The 24023-nt window shown below is 35.8% G+C and overlaps 1 protein-coding gene and 1 long non-coding RNA gene across 5 annotated transcripts in view; both read left to right on the forward strand.

The window, feature by feature from the left end:
- The window catches only part of dennd1b (DENN/MADD domain containing 1B), a 207361-nt gene that overhangs the window by 7435 nt on the left and 175903 nt on the right, over positions 1-24023 (forward strand). The gene's annotated exons all lie outside the window — the stretch shown is intronic.
- On the forward strand, positions 19838-23559 carry LOC147838496 (uncharacterized). The gene is made up of 2 exons (XR_015522040.1): positions 19838-20800; positions 21958-23559. It is a non-coding gene; the product is annotated as an uncharacterized LOC147838496 (long non-coding RNA).

Raw genomic sequence — 24023 nt, forward strand, 5'->3', positions numbered from 1 at the left:
ATTATCATTGTAAACTTTGGCTATAAATGTCAATGTGAAGTGTACAAATACTGTATGAACCGCTTGTTATTAGCTCTGCATATCCTATATCACCGATTTTTGTCATTACTCTTTTTGCTTGACGTGGAATAGGCGAAGAGCAGGTGGTTCACAAGCAGCTGTTGCTCTCTGACCGAAAAAGCAAAATATTCCCAGTCCAGCCGCTGACGTGAAAGTTGAAATAAGCTATAACCCACTTCCCTCATCATCATATGTCGGTGCTTGTCTCATTTCCTGACCCGACTCTTAGAACTGCAGCTTCATTTTAAGAGACTTTAGGGCCAAACAGAAGTTCGTCAAGGACGGGAAACATTCCCAGCCTGAGATAACAGACCTCGTTGCGTCTTGTCACAAATTGAATATTGTGGTTTACAAAATAACGAGTCTTTTTCCCCGTTTCCAATTGGAGCAAGTGATTGACTGCTCTCTACTCAGTTCTTGAGTTTCAGGCTCTTTGTTCTGTTCAGACATGACGGACCTGAGGGATCTTGGTTTGCAGAGCGCCCGAACATATTTCTGTGGCCAAATGGGGTGATTCTAGAGCAGTTGTGGTAATATGAAGCATTCGAGGGGATTTATTGTATCTCATCAGACATTCTGCCTCTGTACTCACCTCATGTGTCATTTAGCCTAATTTGACATTTGATCACCTCAACTGCAGTTCACTTTCGCTGGTGGAAATATGAAGTCAGACAAAACAAGTCAACCTACATGTATATTACACTTCGTTTAATTTTTATCCACGTTTATACATTTCTTGGGAGTCCAACCCATGTCTTGTTGCTATGCAGGTTATAGGAACTACTAAGAGTAGCGTGATCTTTTGTTTATTTGCTTGCATTCGTCAGTTTATTACTAGATACCAGCATAGTAAGAGGAAATCATTCTTTGCTTTTGTGTCATCTTTCAGTTCCCTCTTTGTCCACACAAGTTTATTCTTGAATGCATTTTCTTGATGCTTGATTCATTTTTGAGTTTTAGATAGTCACGTTGTCACCCTTATTTTGTTATTCTGATAACTCTTGTCTGTTTCATTCATTTTTCAAAGATATATTAGGTTTTGATTAAGGAGTTTTAAATAGTTTGTTGATTCTCTTTGCTGGATGGTGTGAAAAATGAAAGTTACAAAAGATTCAAAGTAAATCGGCACACTGCCACTTTAGCTCTCAAAAAAATTTTTATTTGTCAAAATTACAAAAGCACTACGTTTCGACCGACATGGTCTTCATCAGGTGATCATTGACCTTATTCTTAAATAAAAAAATGACCAATAAATTGGAGTGAAGCACCAAAAGGTTATTCTGAAGCATATTAAGGTTAATTTTAAACCTGATGAAGACCATGTCGGTCGAAACGTAGTGCTTTTGTAATTTTGACAAATAAAAATTTTTTTGAGAGCTAAAGTGGCAGTGTGCCGATTCACTTTGAATCTTTTGCTACTTATGTTTGATTTTTGATCGTGCACCTGCCTTCAAGATTTTTCTAGATGTGCGCACATTTCTGTTTTTTGCAAAAATGAAAGTTAACCACTGCATTGCATGTTGCACTTTTAAGATAGCGTTCATACTAGGGCTGGAGAATATGGCAAAAATGCAATTTCAATATTTGTTTTCTATATTGAGCGATAATGATGTATGCATTACGATATAAGTTGTTAATGCTTCTAGATTTAAAAGAGTATCCCGACAATGACTGAAGTCACACAAATTAGAGGGTCCATTAAAAGCAGGTCTGGTGAAAGGGGTGGTTCTTTTTTTTGTAGTTATTCGACTGATTTTCTTTTCATTTGAGGTTTAAATACTGCATTTTATTGACAATAGAAGCACTATTTTTTTTCTGGATTAGCTTGTCAGGTAGTCATTATTACTGCCATCTTTAATGTATAAAAACATTTCCTATTTAGAATAAAGAAATATGAAAAAATACTTATTTACTTATTTTTTTTAAAAATACAAGTGTATTACATCATATATCATTAGAAAAAAAATAGCAATCTGTTAAAGGTTTACAGTAAAAACTGTAGTCTATTGGTGTTTGTTAAGCAAATAACAAACTGGCTAGCACATTCAACTTTCCTTTGTGTGAATTTGTCCATTTGAATAATAAAAAATAAAAACATCATAATAGTAATGTAGAGCTTCCCAATTTTTGTAGTCTCTCTTGTGAAATAGTACATTTGAAAATTCACAGACAACAGCAATAGCCTAATTAGCTTTAAAATTAACCTTAATATGCTTCAGAATAACCTTTTGGTGCTTCACTCCAATTTATTGGTCATTTTTTCATTTAAGAATAAGGTCCAAGAAAAGTTAACTATTCTTTATTTAACAACAATACTGTAGGTCAGTAGTGAAAGATGCCTTCACATAGATTCCGCTTGTTTAAGCTTTTAAGCTTTTTTATGAGTAATTGTTTACAATTTATGATGGCATAGCAGGCAAAATATGACAAATGAGCTCTTGTATGGAACATATTCAAGACCTTTGTCATTGAGTGGGTGGATCTTTTTTAACTTTTAAAGACAAATACTTTGTAAGTTGATGCTTATAGACTTTCAGTAATCTTCAAAATATCTTTTGTGTTTAACAGAAAAAAAGTAAAGTCAAACAGGTTTCTGACAAGCAAAATTTGAGTAAATGATAACAGAATTTTCTGAATTATCCATTTAAATGGGAAGTATCGTTGGGTGATTTGCCCTAAAATCAACATTCTCACTCGATTACGATTAATGAAGGATTTTTTTAATTTTTGTTTTATTTTTTTGCCTTCATAGTTTACTGACAAGTTTTGCACAGTAAATATGCTCACATACTAAAATTGAGAGATTTTTGAATGAAGGATGCCTTGCTTGATTTTAAAATAATTGAAGGAAACGCTATCTACTATCTCTGATTATTTGTTGAACATCAACGTTTAACAACTGAAATTCAAGCAAACATTGCCAACACTCATTTAACAACTCATTGAATGAACTCAGTTTAATTGAGGGCAGGATTTTCATCCAATAAGTTTGTTTAGCACAAACTACAAAACAACTATTTACACAATTAAATGCAATTGATTTGGTCCAACATGATTTTATTTTATGATTTATTTTAAACTCAAAGGTCTGATAATATCATGTATGTCTATTATGTGTCAAACATTTTGAAGTCTTTTGGTTTTATTAGAAGTTATCCTAAACCAACTAAAAGGGACATTTTTAAGTGTATTTTTGAGTTCCATAAAGAGCTAATTTAGACTGATCTCAGAACTAATTTTAGGACAGTAATTGCTCACTAAGCAAAGCAACAAACTGCGTTTTTACTAATTAAGCTGCCAACACCCAATGCATGGTTGCTTCGGCAAGGTGGTAATCTCAAAACTCAAAGCATTACATAAAACTCTTCTAAATCTTCAAACTAAAGTGAAGTTTAGCCAGCAGCTAGCTCTCTGCAACTCTCACATGGTCACCCACTGACGCTAAGCAGGGCTGAGCCTGGTCAGTACCTGGATGGGATACCACATGGGAAAGTTAGGTTGCTGGCATAAGTGGCTTTAGTGAGGCCACTCAACCTGCAGTCTGTGTGGGTCCTAACTCCCTAGTATAGTGAAGGGGACTGTATACTGCTTAGTGAGTACCGTCTTTCGGATGAGAAGTGAAACTGAGGTCCTGACTCTCTGGCCGTTAAAAATTCCAGAATGTCCTTAGAAAAAGAGTAGGGGTTTAACCCCGGCATCCGCGGTTAATAGGGATATCGGTAGATCGTTGCATCCCTAGTTCTAAATGTCAATTTCGGTTACTATTCGATTAATCGGCCATCCCTAATAGGAAGTATTCAGAAACAAATGGTTTGAAAGATAATGCTATTGTTTTTTTTCCTCCAGCACAGGGGTTGACAGGCCCAGAGTCTGAGTAGGTGACTTATTTTAGCTAACATTAGAAGATGAATACTTTGCCAGATTGGATTAAGCATGACTGCCATGCTTGTGCTTGGCACTAGTGCGACGCATTGATGTTTTTCATGCCCTGTGCCAAAGCCAGCAGATGATGCTGACTGTGCCAAGGCAGTAGGTGGAGACAGATGCTACCTGTCTTGCCTCCTCTTTTCATCCAGATTGCATCCAGTAATAAAGCAATAAAAAATAATAGACCTGAAATTTACAACTACACTTGTGCTGCAATTAGCAAAGTGATTTTCCAACGGTGACCAACAACTCTATTTCTCTTTCTCACAGGCCGTGTGTGTTTTACTGATGTTAAGGAACAGTTTGGCTAAGTGGTTAACAGAGTAACGGATCTTTTTTGGTTTGCAACTTTAAAAAAAGAATTGTTGGTTTTATTTTTTGTATGTATAAATATGTATAAACACACAAAGTAAAATCATTATGTTGTTATATATTTTCTTTAGAAAATTTGATGCAGCATTACAAGGTGATTTTTGTTTTGTTTTTCACTTAACAAAATGTCCCAAGTCCCTATGATATTCTATCAGGCTAATGCATTGATGCTTCTTTGTGAATGGCTCAATCACTTGCCGCCTGCATATGATTTAGACTTGACATATTTCATATTTATGTGTTAAAATAAGTACAAAAAATATTTTTCACAACTTTATTTATGAAGTAGTTTTGCAGTATAAATACCTTTATTCTATCTCTTAGCTTCTTTGAACTGCTGCTTCAGATTCAGCTTTTGTTTCCTCTGCACACCACTTCAGTGAATTTTCATAAGCGTAATCCAGGAATCCATGCAAATGAGAATTTTATGTAAGAGCGACCATCTTCACAACTCAGATTTGCCTTCTAAGTTTCAGTAATGTGATCTTGCCTTAATAACATTGAAGAAGTTACAAAAATGTAAGATATCATTTGTTACTTGAAAGGTGTCAAACCTACTTTTAAAATTGTTTGACAAAAGTAGTTTAGATAGTTTAGATTTTAGTTTTTATTTAATGGTCACTACACTGAGTAGTACTAAGGACACTTACAGTACCAAACACTTTTAACCATTTTATGGGCAAACAACCATATATGCCAACTTCAGTGATATTGACTACAGTATAGTTTTTTTTTTTGAAGTGCAGTATGTAAGTTTGTCACCGAGTGGTTGAACTAGGTATTGCACACCTGGTTTAAAACACATGCAAGCGCAGGTTGCTAGATTGACGACACCAACAGCACTGTGCCTGATTGTTAAGCTTAAAGGCTGATTTAAGTCATGTTCTAAATAAAAGGCAACGGCACGTGATATTAATATTAATATTTTCCATATTAAAATTAGTTTTTGTTCTACTCAACACCTGAAATTTATATTTTGAAACCGTTTCTATAACTTGCTGCTGAACAACAGAGTAAGCTTACAGTGATCACCTCAGGTACACCTCATGTGCTTTATTCAGTGTTAAATGCTAATTATGTGAGTTTGAATGCCATTTTACGTGACATTTATAGCCATACTACTAAAAGCAGCAGCAGATAGTTCAACTCAGATCTTGAAAATAAAATAAACCATTTGAAATTGAATTCAACATTGATTCAGCATTAATCATTTTAAACAGATTAAATATGTAATCCATTATAAAACTTACCATTTTGTTAAAGTGCAGTATGTGTACTATTCTGTGCTTTTTACTGGCTGTATTTAAATTTCTGTCTTGTTTCGTCTGGTGCAAACAGCCCAATTGCTTATCACTGCAAATATTGTCAGGTAGTGTGTTGTTAGGACATGAGGTTACAATGTAATCTTTTCACCTAATGTTTATGTTCAGAATATTTATAATATTTGCTAATTAATAACCACCTCATGTGGAACTCTGAATCTGCGTCTCATTCCGGAGATTGCTACTGTCCACCAGTGGTCGCATTTTGGTTGCAGTTAATGCTTTGAGAGCCTTCCTGACTGAATGAACGAAATATGCAGTTTTCCACCAGAGGAATCTGGAATGCTGAAATATAAATGGCTAAACTCTCATTGTGCGGGTTAAATGACCAAAACAAAGACAGACGTTCCAGCAAGTAACACACATTTTTAAAGCGCAATATCTGACTTCAGCATTTTTCAGATAAACTTGTTCACTTAGCATGTTTCTTAAACATCTCTAAACAGGGTGTGTTTTTGCTTTATAAGGGCCTACTCACACTATGCCATTCGTACCGTGCCCAGGCCCGTTTCCCAGATCGATTGTGAAGTGTGAGTGCGGTGAATCAAGCTCAAGCATGGTTCACTTGGCCGGCCCTGGCCTGGTTGGAAGAGGTGGGCCCAAGCGCGGTTCACTTGGGCTTTGTCGCAGTATGTTTGTATTGTGGGTGCAAAACGCGCTAAAGCCGAAACTGAAAGCGAGACGTGACTTTTAAGGGACTGTTACATATAGATTTATTAATCATTCTTACTGATCAGTGAACACAAACTGCCGTAGTTTATTAAAGACGCAAACCCCTCACTGCATGACAGCTGCGCACCTTTAGCAGACCTTCTCATTCCTGCAGCACGAGAGCTTTATGATTATGAACGCCAAAAGTGGCGGATCTGTTCGGTGAAGTATCTGACTGCGTGTCACAGCATCCCTAAGGACTGTTTGCCAAAATATTTGACTGCATGTCACCGCGTATCAAACGACTTAAATATAACTAGAGAAATCTCCACTGTGATGCTGAGTGACAGCGCTTTTTACTGAACAGCACAGCAGCGATGACTTAAGCCTGCCGAGGCCTGATTGTGGTGTGAGTGCGGGCCGTTGAGGGAGACGGGAGGGGGGACAAGTGTGCTTTGGCCCGGTTCGAGGCAACTGTACCTAGTGTGAGTACGGGCCAAGAGTCAAAAACTTACATACAGCTTCTTTATAGTCACTAAAGTCTTTATAATCACTTACAGATGATAATTTCAATCAGTGTCCAATAAAGGGTTAAATTTTATGTTTAAAATAAGATCAAAATTGGTGTAGTCAAAAGAAACTACACCAATTTATAAATTTCCTGTAGAGATCAAGTTTCAGTTGAATGCTGCAGGATAAACCTGTTCAACTTTTCTCATGTGAAGTTTGAGTCACCACAATAAATATTTAAAAAATGTACAGTACCTGTAGCTATTTTTTTCTTAAACGAGTGTCCTAGCACTTTCATTCTCCTGACTCAAATTTCACACACCAGCTTTTGACAGGTCTGCGAGCCAGGGGTCTCTTTTTGCCATTTGACCCCCACCTTGTTAAATAACCTGATTGGCGCTCAGCTGTGTCTAGAGTTCAGAGCCAGCTAACACTTTGTTGAGGCTCTGCTGTCAGACTAACAATGCCGCTGTGCCTAAGATGGTGTTGATTGGTCATTACTCAGAACGGCTACAGGCTAGTTTGTGCGTGATTTTCTTTTACTTTATAGTCATGCAGATTCAATTCGGTTTGATCTGCCCTCATTATACTCGTGCAACTTCATCAAGTCTCCCCGGTTCCCCTTTGCCAGCATCACCCGAAAATACAGCTTAATGATGGAAAAAAGCAATGGTTTGAAGTGGTGGAATAAGTTATCCCACCCACCCCTGCTTAGAACTGAATTCAGATTGACCTCCAGTTCTGCAAGTTATGGATTTTCACTTCATGAAACTCTCTGTGCTTTTTTTTCTCCCCTTGCTGTGCTGAAGAGTCTCGTTAGTTGTGAACAGTCTGAAGCCGTTCCACTGGGGCTGTGAATATATGAATTTATGATTACGACGGAAGTTTTGCCAAATTTGCCAGCACTGGATGGTTCAACAGTCACCTGTTTCTAGACTGTGTTGTTGCGAGTTTGTGTCCTTCTCAAATACCCTCCTTTTATATAAAAAAAAAATATTTTAAATATTTATCATAATAAAATGACAGTGTTTTTTAAAAGTGTGGTCAGGAGTAGGTAGCAAGTAGGAGTGTGCAATGTTTGTCAGGTAGGGTAAAGTTCAAGCTGACATTATAAAGTAGGTCACTCAATTTGCAACAAACAAAAATAAGTCTTGGTGGTCCAAAAGCATTTAATGTTTGATCAAACCTATTATAGTGATGTTAAAATCAGTGCTCTGCACTAAAACTGTTTGTTTGTTTGTTTGTTTATTTTTTAGAATTGCTTATGTTTATTTAAAAATATTTGAAGCAATTGACAATTTGAATGTCTAAGAAAGTTCTATCCTATAGGGCCTGTTTCCACTTAGTGGTAGGGTATGGTTTAGTACGCTTTTATGGCTGTTTCCACTGTCAAAAGGTACCAAAAAGCAAACCGTACCGTACCACTTTTTGTGTACCCTTTCAAACGGACGCGCAGCTGAACAATGTTGGTTTACAGAGAAACGTCACTAGAGTGTACATAAGGCAGGAGAATGTAAACAAAGTAACGACAATTTTTAAAAACACAGCTGAGACATTACATCGTATTACTATACACATATAATAACAAACTATGGTCGACTTGCTAAAGCAAACTTTGTTCTAATGTTGATGAACAGCCACAAGGCCAAGAAGAACAAAATCTGCTGTGTCCTGATTTTGTTTTACGAGGTCGACTAAAAGCGCGGGCGGTTTCACTTCCTCCATAGAGCTCTTGTGCACTTGCCGCGCATCTATATTTGAAATAACAAACTTTTTGAGCTCTTGATTATAACATGCATCCGATCCTTTCAGAAACACAAACGCGAGAGTGAAGCGTGAAAAAACAAAGGAGAAGCAGGAAAACAAAAAAACAGAGCAAATGATTTCTTCAGCAACCTAAAATATGAAAAAAAACTGCAATGCTTATCTAATATCATCACTTTTTTGCACTATTATGAACTCGGAATGACAGAATTACTGTTTAACAACGAGAGGTTACATGTGCTGGCGAAGATTAAAGATACAGATGAGAAGTTTGCACTGACTGTGAGCTATATGTTGTGTGTTGTTTTTAAACTCAAATAAGGACTAAATATATGTTGCGTGTAGTTTTTCTATAATTGATAACATATCATAGATTGTGAAGGCGTATAAAGAGCATCTCTTTTGTGAAAAGTGCTTCTCATATGATATGTGAACCACCCGTACAGCTTTACTGAAGACATTTCCCCGAGCGAGAATGACGTTGACTGAAACTGACCCCTTACCGACCCGTACTGTACCACTCAGTGGAAACGGACCATAAATGTGAGGAATATTGTTGTTATTATTATTCTTATAAATTTTTGGGGTGCAACAAAGATAAATTGCATTTAATTATTTATACTTAATTTATGTAGCTTATGCACAACAACGTTTATCTTACTCAGAATATTTGTCTTGTTTTTTGTCCAAATATCTACATTAAAACGTTTATTTTACTTATCCCAATGGCTAATCATTTAGCCTCAACTAAATTTTGAGTTATTTCTTTTGAAGTTGAAAGTAATACAATATTTTTACGTGATCTAAGATTTTTTCGATATTTGGAATAGAAACAAGACAAAGTAAAAAAAGCAATTTATGCTTTGGTATTACTCTACCTGAAGAATGTTAGACTCCCTAGAAAACTGCCAAATAGAGCTATTCATCTTGTGAAACTGTGTTCATATTGCATTTTTTATTGCGGACAAATAAATCACAATATCAGGTTCTAATATTGTGTAGCTGTAGCATAGACAATCATTTTTCAAAAAGAATTGCATTCTGAAAAGTAGAATTTATGTATTGTCAGAAAATTGGCTAATTCATTCTATTTAATTCATACAAAAATGTATGATTTGAAAAAAAAGACCCTAAACCCAACCATCATTTGGAGATGAGCAAACTTTACTTGAATGAACTAATGAAGTCATAAATTCATATAAATTAGCCACTAAATCAAAAAGTTGCTATATGTGTGAGATGGTATTGGTTTTGTAACCATTTTTATTAGAGGTGTCAAAATTAATTGTTTCTTCCGTGCACCGCTATGCAGACGCGGACAATTTGGTATCGGTTCAATAATAATCATAACCTGTTAATATGTACTGATGTCATTTATCTCCTATGCGCTATGTCGCCGTAGCTTACTATGGTGAGGGAGGTGAGGGCACGTATTTACAACACTCCAACTACTTAAAAACGCAAAAACAATGCACAATTTCACTGCGTTTGTGTTTGCTGAACAGAGAAAATGAAAGCAAAGTCAATTTCTCTCTCTAAGCGGGATAGTTGTGTTTGTTTATTTGCTATAAATGCTTGTGTTGTTTAAAGGTACAGTTCATATATCGGGCTGTTTGTATTAAAGGACAGTTTTATTACAAATAGTATACAAATATATTTATTCATTTTAATACAAGAATTGCTGCGGTGAACAAAACATAAAACTGTATGTAAAGCATCGTAGATGCACTGAGATATCGTAACGGAACTGTAAGACCAGTGTAAGTTCACACCTCTAATTTTTATTTATTTATTTTTATTTATTTATTTTATTTGTGCTGTTTGAGTTCATTTGACCTTATGAGAGATTACACTGCTAAAACAGCCAAATCTAGTTTGTTTTTGATCACCTTTGAAAATACAATATTGGAAAAATCTAACATTGCAATATCTTTTTTATTTTGCGATTATATATTGCGATATGAATAATAAAATACTACCAGATGACTTAATATCTCTATTTGAAAAGAATTGATACTGTTAGATTGATTGGGATGATTCGGCAGTGGGATTGCATCTCCAGAAAATCTAATAAACAATCTATAAACTTTTTGGAGTTCTCTGACACATTTTCATTGTTGTCTGTGCTACTTGCAGTGTGCTTCTGTATTTGTATGTGTTGTGAGTATTTTCACACAAAATAATCAATAATTGCAATCAAGAAAAAGATACAATTAAAATATAGTGTTTTATCGTTTCGATCTTCTATCGAGTCTTAACAGTATTCAAGTACATTAACTAAATGATACAAATAAAAATAATTTAATAAAATGAATCCAAAGTTAAGGTCACAAATGGTACAAATTCTTATATCCGGATGATTTTAGAATCATTATATAATCACAGGCATCAAAAACACGTGCAAATGATAAAATGTAATACAAACTCAAAATTGCATATCCTGCGATGCGACTAATGTCAATTATTACATTGCGATATCGATGCTGAAATGATTTATTGTGCAGCCCTATTTGGAAGTAGTCAAAATTGCACAACTCCTCATTTCAGAGTGTTTTTACACCTGTATTTAGTTTAATGGTTTTGTTGTGACTCTGAACTGTGTTGTTGGCACTGGCTACTGAAATGTTGGTGGAAGCATGACAGCACTACTCGTGTAGACAGCAGACTGGCGTTCTTTACTACAGCTGGATGGCAGTGCTAGTGTTTGTAGTGTCCGGTGCTGGCGACTGAAGATCAGCAGATGTGACAGGAACAGTCAGGCCCTGCAGGAAGTCGACCTGTTTCTTCTCAGGTGGTTTGACCCCAGCACCCCCTCCCTAATAGACTACATTGGACCTGTTCTCAGCACTGGTGCTTTGCGTGCATGTGGCGGCGGGACGAATCTGCTGATTGGTTTATTCTGAGGTACCGCAGGGCTTGACGCTGCGCTCCCAGACTTCCTCATTTAAGTGCACTGTCGCAGTCGGTCTACAAGAACATGGAAAGACTTCTTGGCAGATCTATTCTCGGAGAAGTGTAATGACTTCTAAAGTGAGGATACTGTAAATAATTAATCCTGCTGGTTTAGATTATTGCGTCGTGTCATTTCAAGCGCTGAAATGAGTCTGAACCCAGAGAGGAAGTTTGCTGTCAATTCAACAAGTGCTAATGAGGAAGACTCTTAACAAAGACATACTAAAAGAGTTGCTCAGGTTTTTCTGTAGGCTTCTTTTGGGAGGAGCTTTGCTTTGTCTTATTATTATTATTATTATTATTATTATTAATAATAATAATACTCATCATGTTCTCTCTGTGTTGGTGTGGATTTCTTCCGGGTGCTCTGATTTTCCCCACAGTCCAGACACGTGCTATAAGTGAATTGGATTAACTAAATTGTCCGTAGTGTAGGAGTGCGTGTATGATTGAGTGTTTCAAAGCTTGAAAAAGTTGAAGTGCAAATTCATTTCTATTAAAAGTTGTTGTCATTTTCTTTTATATGGTCATCTTTGACCAACATGTCTCACACTTTTAAAAGACAGAAGTGTTGCAGAGAAGGTGTTCTGTATCTCAAACGGCATGTCAAGTATAATATAATTCTGCTTTTTAAAAGCTTTGTTTTGATAACCCAATATTCACATTCATTCTGTTGCATGAATGTGAACACCCATTTTAATCATCTTGATTTAATTAGATTTTTGTTCTTTTTCTCTGTTCAATAAAAAAAAAAATAATTAAAAAGATTAATTAAATAAAATGTATATAAACTAGGTTTTTGTTTGGGAACGTAGTAGTTTAATGATGATCCTTATAGCAAAACAAAAAGTTTCCCCGTAACCTTAAGAGCAGACTAGCCTCGCTTCATTAGCATCACATCTCATTTTTCAAATGGTGCAATATAGGACTTCCTCTTCTAAAAATGTTCACGTGCAGAGTGACTTGTGGCATTTTTTTTTGAGTTTGGTATCACGGTGCTGGCCTCTTTTTTTGGGCTCCAGCCCACTTTTCACCACTGAATGTAGGTCAGTCCCCACCGCTTGTCTTTGTGAGGGCTTTGCTGTGCTATTTGTCATTGAATATCATGTGACTCATTCATGAGGTCTTTGTTGTCACACATGGAGTCGTGTCTTCTCTCACTGGATTGGTCCTCGGCTCCATCTCTGATTCAGGGAGTGTCAGATGGAATTAGCATACAGAGCTGTCATTAGTTAAGTACGTGAGGATGCTTGTCGCATCTCTCATACTCCAAGTCATAACATTCTCAACCTTTCATTTTTATTACATGAATAATAGTTAAATAAGTTAAAATACATTTTAAAAGTTTTTTTTTTGGTAAGAATGTATTAAAGGATTTGTTTTTGGAAATAATCTCAAGCTAAAAACTATTATATGCAAAAAATAATATATATATATATATATATATATATATATATATATATATATATAGATATATATAGATATATATATATATATATATTAAATATTATTTTCTGTTGCTCCAATCTTCAGTTTCACACATTTTTCAGAAATAGATTAAAATACCCATTTGTTGCTGGAGAAACATTTTTGATGATTAAGTTATAAAATAGTTGCTTCATATCTTTTGATAGTGCATCTATTTGTGTTGACATTGTGTAACTCATTGTTCTCATCAACTCATTAACTCTACAATAAATACATCATATAATCATTGGAAAAGTTCTCACTGTAGTATTTCTCACAAACCTTATGTGAGATCTGCTTCCTTGTCTGTCACTGTGCTGTTTATCGGACGCAGCTGAGGCAGAGATCGAGGCACACTCTGACAGTGGGCGGGGAACAGTGGACGGGGTGAACTAGCATTAAAGGCACAGGCCACAAAAACAACTACAATGTGTTCAAAGCAGACAAAGACAAAGCAGCAAAGAATTTCAACATTCTAAAACAGGGGTCTCAAACTCAATTTACCTGGGGGCCGCAGGAGGCAAAGTCTGGGTGAGGCTAGGCCGCATAAGGGATTTCACAAAAAAAGTCCTCAAATGTCATTATTAACAGTTTTAATTATTTCTTCTGAACATGAAGTGTTCTGAACATTAATAGAACATTGAGTGAAGATTATGAACAGTTCTTCTGAACATGGCATCTTTTGCCTACTCCTTGCTGCCAGAGACTTGACAGCGCTTCTTCTCACAAATCTGATTGCAGATCAGAAAAATGATTGCAGATCTGCAGAGTGGATGCACGCGTACTGAAGAGCGGTGTATCGCGCGCGTACTGATCAGCTGTGTTGTCTCGCGCGTACTCAAGAGCGGTGTTGTCGTGCGCCTACTGAAGGGCGGGACCGAAGGTGTGCCGCGTTGCGGGGGCACATTTGATCATTTAGGAAGGGCACTTTCTATCCAAGACTAAAAAGGGCATGTGCACTGCACAGGTTGAGCCTTATGTGTGCACATGCCTGCCCTCACCAAAAAAAAAGGCGTATATATGTATAAATAAAACACCCCCACCCCACTCCAGTCACATCAGTCTGTACCTGTCTGTATCTACCTATAATATATATAAGATGCAGGCTGTAGCTAGGTAGGTGGCAGGCTGCAGATAGGTAGCTAAGTGGCAGGCAGGGGCGGGAACAGCTTACCTTGGTTCTGGCCAGCGTGAGTTCCCTCCTAACACTTCCCGCCCGTCACAGCGTCTAACAAAGGGGCGGGGTGCGTGGTGACGTCACTGGCATCCCCGCCCCTTTGTTTACACGGCGGGTGTATGGATAGAATCAGCGGAGCGGGGAGCGCTCTCTCTCCCCGCTCCGCTGATTCTGTCAGTGTACAGCGGTCGGCACGGGCCACAAAATATTGCACTGGGGGCTGCAAAAGGCCCGCGGGCCGCGAGTTTGTGACCCCTGTTCTAAAAGGTATAATAAATAATCTGTTGGGTGTTTTGAGCTGGAACTTTACAGACACATTCTGGAGACACAAAAGACTTATCTTAAATCTTGAAAAAGGGGTAAAATAGCTGCCATTTAAAGCTTTTAAGTTAAACCAGTTTGAAATGAAATCTCAAATGTCAACGTTTTTTGTAAAAATTCTGATTCTGATGGGTGTTTTGAGCTAAAACTTTATTTTATTTAAAAATATTATTTCCCATTGCTCCAATCTTCAGTTTTATGAATCCTTCAGAAATAGTTTTAAAATACAGATTAGTTGCTGGAGAAACATTTTTTATTTTTATTAAGTTGAAAATAGTTGTTGCTTCATATTTTTTTGATAATGCATCTATTTACTGCTTGTTTGCTGTAAGTATTTATTTACATTAAAAAATGCTGACCTCACACTTTTGAATGTTAGCATATACAGCTGAGAAATATTAAGAACCGATTTGTAAAATGTTTCTTAAGATGTACAATTTTATAGTTGTGTTTGAGAAAAGGTACCTGCTGAGTAAAATACATGCCAGAGTAGGGTTGCATGGTTTACCAGAACTATGGTAGTATGGTAATACTATGGCTCCCAAATACTGGCGGTGGCACTGTAGTTTGTAAATGGCAGTATCGTCATTAATGGTTTATCTACAGTATATAATGTTGCATGTGGAAAAGTCACTAGAATGCTCACACGCTTATGCAACACTAGACTTTTATTTGAAGTGTGTGAAGCACTTTAAGGTGGCAAAACTGTAGAATACATGCCTTTTATGTTGACCTATTGCACATTTTCTGACATTTCAGTTCGAACGCACATCTGAATCAGTTCATTTTTATTCTTGTCAATATGATTTAGTAGCTACAACAACAGCAACAATCTTGTAAAAAGAACAACTTACAAAGTGAAATGTTGAATCACTTTAGATTTTTACTTAAAAAGACTAAAAATAAAAACAATAGATGAGACCATAGACTGTAAAATATATGGACGTAGTATCCGTGACGTCACCCATAGGTTTCTAAAGAGCGCAAAAGAAGCCACAAGTAGGCGCGGCCAACCGTCGCCATTTTGTTTTCGCGTCATCACACCCACGGCGGGATACCAAACAAGGGCAAAGAGGCGGAGAGTGAGCGGAGCTACAGACACCTGCAGACAGTTTGCTTGGACCTGATTCAGACACACTTTACTTTGGGAGAACGCTTAATACTTTATCACCTGTGACTCGTTAGTATTCTGACCACTTGTGCTTGGCTGTACACTATATCAATAAAGTGTTTAGACTTTTAAAAACACTGTAGTAATACACTGAGCCACTAAACATTGTTCTTATGACGTTTTTCAACAGGAGGAAAACGCGAATTACATCCAAACACTTCAGATATAGTCTGTGTTAGTTAATGTTTATGTAATATTGATGAAATACAGCATAACACTGTATGACAACGCTTCAGATGACGGTTCTAGAGCCTACAGCTAATCAATCTGACAGATTCTGGAGTGCATTACAGCTCTAAATATAAATAAAAATGATAAATGATCTTAAATAAAACAAATACATGTATAGAGATGGTATATAAGTATATAACTTTACTCACATGGGAAACGGAGGCCACGTGAATGGTTTGTGAGCACAATTAAGTTCACTCAGCATGCCATGCCATCTAATAATTGTAGGAAACAAGTCCAAAAGGCAGTTGACTGTGTAAAGCCACATAAAACAACACAGAAATACGATAAATATGCCGAGTTCAGTGGCTAATCTGCAGGATTCAGCTGAGGTGACGTGACGGCGACCAGTGAGACCAAGCTGTCACTCAAGTGGCCACTCCCTTAATTATGCAAAATTATTATAACTTAATATAAAGGAAACAGATGAGTTATAAAAAAATTCACCCCCCTCACAGTTGTCATGAAGGGTAATATTAGCTGTATTAACCAAAATCTTTTTTTGTACCAGGCTGTAAACACCTTTTTTTCTGCTGTAAAGTTGGCCATTCTAACAGTGGGCTCAATTGAAATTTGCTCTGTTTTGGAGCCAGGAGAGGCCAGGACTAGCGGAATTTCGGATGAATTGCAGTTTTAGTTACTTCCGTATTGGCTTCCTGAGGGAGAGCAGGAGGTTGCCGCTTGGATGAGACACTAAAAAGAGCAACATTGAAACAATTTGACCACTTCATATATCCCAGTTTGCTCTTTTTGTAAAAAGTTTCATTTGGTATAATTTGTATCTTTATTTTAATGTATTTTTGTTGGTCAGTTATCCACAAAATAAACAAAAAAAAACTCATGTATTTTAGGTGAAGTGATGTGCAAATACTTTTGCTTCAATAATAGGGGAATTATGAATTCAATTCAAGTAGGCCTATTATAACATATACGATATAGTATTTGTATTTCTGACAATTTTTTTTTATTTCATAGATTTGAGTTATGAATTACAGTATCAATACTACTTGGCATCACGATACTTCAGCTGGTATGGTATCGTAATGGGAATTAATGGTATCATGACAACCCTATGCCAGAGTAGTTGGCATAGTGGCGACCCCTGATAAATTAGGGACTAAGCGGAATGAATGAATGAATGAGATATGCAGTGCTTCCCACAGGTTTGAAATATATTTGTGGTGGAAGCTGGATTGAAACACATTTTACCCACAGCACATGGTTACCTCAAAGTGACAGTGGTTTTTAATAATATTTTTATTTTAACGAACATTGTTTCATTCATTATTCATTCATTTTCTTGTCGGTTTAGCCCCTTTAATTCGGGGTCGCCACAGCGGAGTGAACCGCCAACTTATTCAGCAAGTTTTTACGCAGCGGATGCAACCCATTCCAGCCGCAACCCATCTCTGGGAAACATATACACACACACACACTCATACACTACGGACAATTTAGCCTACTCAATTCACCTCTACCGCATGTCTTTGGACTGTGGGGGAAACCGGAGCACCCGGAGGAAACTCACGTGAACGCAGGGAGAACATGCAAACTCCACCGAGGCTCGAACCAGTTACCTTCTTGCTGGCGACAGCACCACCCACTGCACCACAGCTTAGCCCTAAACTGTTTATTTTCAAGTAAAAAAAAAATCTGTTAAAAACCACTATTTGTTTAACTTTTATTCTATTTAGGAGCGATGTGCACACAATGACAGGTAAAATATGCTGCTGACATTTTGTACAGTATAGCCAAGTATCAACATCATCAAATAAAAAAAATACAAAATTTTCACACACACACACACACACACACACACACACACACACACACACACACACACACACACACACACACACACACACACACACACACACACACACACACACACACATATATATATATATATATATATATATATATATATATATATATATATACAGCAAATAAGAAATAGTTATGGAATACAAATCTTTAAATAAAAAATTAAAAGAATAAAAAGTTTAGATTATTTAAATAAGGCAAATGAGTTAATTAACCATTTCTAATGGTGTACATATATTTTGCAGCCGGACTAGATGTAATTTCGTCCTCTCTGAGTAAATAGAAAAGTTTATCTGAGTTATTTAGATCAAATAATTAATTATATAATGTTTCTTCTGGTCTTGTAGCTGTGCATGCACTGTCAGCTGCGAAGCCATGCAAAAGTAAATCTGCCTTTAATTTTGTTTCTGCATTACATTTTAAATTTATGACGGCTTAGAAAGCAAAACCAAAAGTCGAATCCTAGACATTTTAGGAGATTTAGAAACCTCAGATGGACACATTTTTATGTCCCAAAAGGGCGGGTCTCTGTGGGTCCCTGCAAAGCATGTGAGATTGTCTGTGGGAGAGTCTTGCGCGCACACAACGAGAAGTAGGAAAAGCGTAGAGTGAGAGGAGATTTTCCACTACTTAAACAATAGTGGATGTTTAGTTATATTGGGCGGATGCAAAAAAAAGTGTAAAAGGATGATAATAATAGTAAAAAATAAATGTCACCAACCAAATATGCTTGGGTGGGTGTTAATATACCTGGGCGGCCGCCCACAGTCTATGTTAAATGTAATAATTTTTATTTTTTATTTTTCTGTGAACTACTAATGACATTTTTTTTTCTAAATTTTTAATAAAAATTTTGTCATTAAAGCATTAAATGACAATTGATGAAATAACAAAAAATTATTTGTGAATTTATATTCATTTTTAGACATTACTGTACCAATTAGTTACCTTCATAAGAGTTAAAAAAACAAGATTTGGTGGAATAGCAAAGATGATATTTGCTTTCAATTTGCTTATAAATGTAATTTGCTTTTCATTCATTACAAAGATATCACTGCAACAAACTTTTGGTTTCAATAAACAGAACTTGGATAAACTTGTCATTTTATTAAAAATAAAATGAAGAAATAATCAACTGGATAGAAATAAACTGTAAAATATTCAGTACTGTGGAAAATTCACTGTTACCACTACTGCTGTTGGCAATGCTAATGATGAATGAATAAATCTAAGATTATAATTTGTGCAACCCATATTTATTTTAGTCTCATTTTTATTTGATTCAGTTATTCACTCAAATTTAGTTTCATTGCTAATTAACTTCATGCTCATAAAACCTAATATTGCATAAAATTATTCAGTGGCATATTTTTGATGGCTGGTTGTCGCCACCTACTAGGTAAATAATATAGTTGCTGCCTACAACTCATTTTTGAGGGTCAAGTTAAATGCATATGATGGTGGTTTTTAATCTTGTCCATAAACATCAGTGGTTTTATTTAAACTATAATCTGTTATCTCAGTAATTCTGTGTTATTTGACTGTTTGTAAACTAAAGACTGAATCTATTTTTGCGTTTTTAGATTTGAATGCAGCCATTCGAAGGTTCAATAAACATATGCAAATCACCATCATTTATAGTTTATGTTGCGTGGGTGTTGAGATCCCGACCTTTTAATGATTAATCATGCAGCTTACACTGAATGCATTAATGCAGGCTAAACTAGTAGTGACAGAAAACTCCTTTAATAACCTAAGAAACCCACCACATCCTGAATAACCTTCCAAAACTTCTTCAGTCATTATTATATTTTACAAGAAAGCCTAAATGCTTTTATACATGTGATTTGAATGCAGCAAATTTAGTAAAGTAAAGTAAAAAAACAAAACATGTATCAAGCAGGTCACGTGTGTTCGGAACCGTGGGTTGGGATTCGTACAAATTACGACTCAACCATGATCTGTTAAACCCCTAAAATGTTGTCACTCCTTTATAAAAAACAAACAATTTACTCAAACCCACGCCTAATTAATAAAGAGAAACTGAGATTTTTCAAGCGCACTCTTAAATTTTTTTTTTCCTATAAAGTAGATGTTTAATGTGGAAAACTTTTGACTAACATTATAAGTTGTAAATTATAATTTCATTATTTTTAACTTCTTATTTTGTGTTTAGAATGAAGTGTGCTGCACATATTTACATATTCATCTGAACACCAGCTCAGTTTGTGCCAGATATTGGATTTTAGCATAGCTTTTTTTTGCAAACGGCATGACTCTTGTCGATCTCCTTAGTGTTTCCTTTACAGTGGAAGCCAAAAAGTTTTCACACTTCACCTTTGGACATCACAGCGGTAGCTGGTTAAATTCTTTAGTCTTTCTGTTGGTGGTAACTGTACTGAGCTGGGTTTGCTAATGCTAACATAAGCAGTGCACCCTTGCACTTCTTCCTGTCCCAGTTTACATTCAGAGATAACAACAATATAATCACACAGTTTAAACCCAACACAAAGCCGCTGAATCTTAAATGTATTTAAATATCTAATATTATATATATTTAATATTATTTTGTCTAGAAATGTGATTTTTGGGAATCAGTACAGAATCCTTACAAAGTAATGCCTTAAACCATTCAGGTTTAAAAACTGCTTCTTTACATACCACTCTCTGTACAATATACAACCTAAACTTAAATGAAAACTCAAACTCAGTGATATTGCATTTAAGCAGTTATGTTAGTTTTTTAATTGATGTATATTATTACTACATTCTACTTAACAATGGCACAAATATATCTGCATATATTAATTAGCAAAGTAACTTTCACTGTTGAGAACTGTGTACAGACATTGTCCTTTAAATAAAGAATCTCATGGTCTTTAGCTATGGTTTCAATATGCCCACAAACTTTACTTTTTGGCACAGTGGCAACCCCAGAAACCCAGACATAAAAATACCTTTAAATTTGAGCATAACAGAACATTAAACACATCAACGAATCTCCTTCTATATTAATTTTGAGCAATACTATATGAAAAAGCACTTCATTATGTTGGCTTGAGAAAGCCAACATACTGTTATACTACTCTGTCCTTGAAAACAAACATATCTCCTCCTAGGCCGTTCATGCCACAAGGCCCAAATGTGGTCAAAATGTGCCTTCTACATTCAAGATTGTTGCTATATCTCCTCATGCCTGTAAGACTTATCATTTTTTAATAAAAAATGTTAAATATAAAATTTTTATAATCAGAGCATATAAAAAAAGTATACAAGCCCCAAATTAGGCCAAAAGCTGTATTTAGATGCGTTAGATTTTGTTGCTATATCTTTAAGGTTTATCAGACTTTTAGTTTTCCAATAAATAATTTTTAAGCATTATTTTTCTCAAAATATGGCAAGCCATTTTTGACTTAAACTCCATATTTTTTACTGATATGGCAAGCTATTTTTGCATGTATCACTTTCACACTTATTAAGCATTGTATTTTCAAAAAAATACGGCAAGCCATTTTTACATAATGTTCATTCTCTTAGTCCCTTTATTAATCAGGGGTCGCCACAACGGAATGAACCGCTAACTTATCCAGCATTTGTTTTACACAGCGAATGCCCTTCCAGCCGCAACCGAACACCAGGAATACATAATGTTCAAGTACAGTTTTTGACACTCATAAAGACTGTCATAGAAACATCGGGGTTGGTTTAGATCACTCATATTGCCAAGAAGCTTTGATGTATCATCACTAACCTGTCAAATGTCCCCATAGCAATAAAACAATATAACCAAGCAACCATTTAAAAATAGCAATATCTCTACATCAGAACATCGTAGGGACCTGGGCATTGGCTTGTTTGACTCATGCTAGCAAATGGGACTTCCTGTGTACTATGCATGGTAACAATGATAATGGAAGCCAATTGCTAATAACGATAAGCTACATGCTATGAATGATTATCTAAATGCAATAACATATGCTATAAATGCCTCCTAAGTATTAGCATTTGATCAAACATGTACACGAGCATTGCCATTTAGCAACTGCTTAGCAACTACCTAACAATGCCATAATTGTTTTAGCAACTGCCTAGCAACCACTTAGCAACCGCCGCCGTGCTTTCTGCCAACTGCCATTCCCAGTCCTAGCGCAGTCACGTTGGCTTTCTCAAGCCAACATCAAAGTTTATCAATAAACTTTAGGTTCTAGTTTTACCATGTTATTTCAGATTTATTTACAGTCTTTTGACATAAAAAGTACTTTCTGTATTTACTAAACACGTGCAGTGAAGAATAGTGCTAAAAAGGCATGGAAACGGATTTTTTGTGCCTCACTGAAAATGCATTTGTGGGAGTTTCTTGTCTGACATGAGTTTTATGGGAGGAAAGTATTTAAATCAGTTATGCAATGCGAGTTAGTAATGTCTGCACTGATCGAACTATAGGTATTTGTGCCATTTATTTAAAGCCTAAGCAAAAGCCTGTTAAATGTTGCACTTGAAATAGCTGCAGTTGTTTTCAGGAAGACGCACCGCAGAGAACAGTGCGTGTTATAAAATAGAACATATTTTTCTGTTATCTACACAAAGCTTCATATAATATTTTAATAAAATATAGGTGTTTCATATAGTAAAATCACTTTTAGGCTTGAAAGTGATGATTCACTTAGTCCTGCCAAATATACAGTTGGGGAATAAAGTATTCAACATGTCACCATTTTTCTCAGAAAGCATATTTCTGAAGGTGCTGTTGACTTGAAATTTTCACCACATGTTGATAACATCTAAAGAAATCCATATATGCAAATAAATCAATATTAATTAGTTTATGTAAAATAAAATTAAATGACCTAGGAAAAAAAAGTATAGAACACATGAAGAAAGGGAAGTGTAGAAAGGCAGTAAAAGCCCAGACAGCAGCTGAAATCTCTCAATAGTTATTCAGCAATCCTCTGCCCTTCCTCATTGTAAATGAATATTAGCTTCGCAAGTCCAATGTCTACATTACCAAGATGATGAAGATGAAACCAGGGTGGACATTTCAGCAAGACAATGATCCAAAACACAGCCAAGGAAACTCTCAAGTTCTTTCAGAGAAAGAAAATCAAGCTGTAGAATGGCCCAGCCAATCACTTGACTTGAATCCAATAGAAAATACAAGTTAAAGAGCAGATTTGATAGACAAGACCCACAAAACCATCAAGATTTTACACACTGTTAAAGTCTGTGGAAAAACTTACACCTGAGCAACACATGTGGGTTCATTTTATGAGAGGCGTCTTTAAGCTGCTATGACCAAAAAAGCCTTCAGTAGTTTCTCATTGTGACATTCTATTATTACAAATAACACACTAGGATTTGCATATTTTTTTTCTAGAAACATGTTGAAAAGTGTTGGTAAGATTGTCTGGTGCATATGGATAGGAAAGTGTGTCTTCTACACATGATGGATCAAGTCCACTCACATGTAGAGCACACTCAGAATTGCACGTTTAAGTGCAGAGGTAAAAAGTGTGATGTTATTCAATAAAAACATACCCTTTTTCATCACATTATTCCAAAAATAATGAGAAAGGATGTTGTTATATCATTTCAGTGTGTTATTAACCCTTTGACTGCCCCTCTACCAAACCGGTGACCATGTGTTTACTGTTTTAAATAATGACTGTTAAATCATTTAAAGAATGACCGTTTTAAATAATGGTTTACTCACAAAGCATTGTCGGTCAAACAAATAAAACAAACATCCTGTTGCACTACTACACTTGATTTTGATTTTATTGTAACAAAAAAAAACAAAAAAAAAAAAAACATGAGAATCTGAAATATTTTATGGCATACTTAAAAAAAAATAAAGATGATTTAGTTTTCAAAAATGTTTTATTTTTTTTTACATTTAAGAAAAGAATAATAAATTGGTCTTACAATTCATATTTCAGACTTTTCATAGTACATGTATTAATTGCGGTACTTTTACCATAAATTTTGTTCTTGGTGGGGTAGTTAAAGGGTTAAAGCTTTCAGAACAAGGAAAGCCATTAAGTAGCCACATACAGTATGTGGTGTTTCTGAGAGGTTGGTCTGACGCGTCTTGTCCACAACACATCTAAACGTAAAATCACATAATTTTACAGTTACTATCATAACGGATTAAAATTGAATGCACACTGAAAGTAGCATCAGTAGCGATGTTTCCATCCACGTATTTTTGTGCGCATTTTTGATATGTACATAAAAAAAACGGTTGATGGAAACTCAAAGATGCGCATCAATTTTG

Source organism: Danio rerio, chromosome 22, assembly GCF_052040795.2.
Source record: "Danio rerio strain M-AB ecotype USA chromosome 22, GRCz13ab, whole genome shotgun sequence".
Lineage (NCBI taxonomy): Eukaryota > Metazoa > Chordata > Actinopteri > Cypriniformes > Danionidae > Danio > Danio rerio.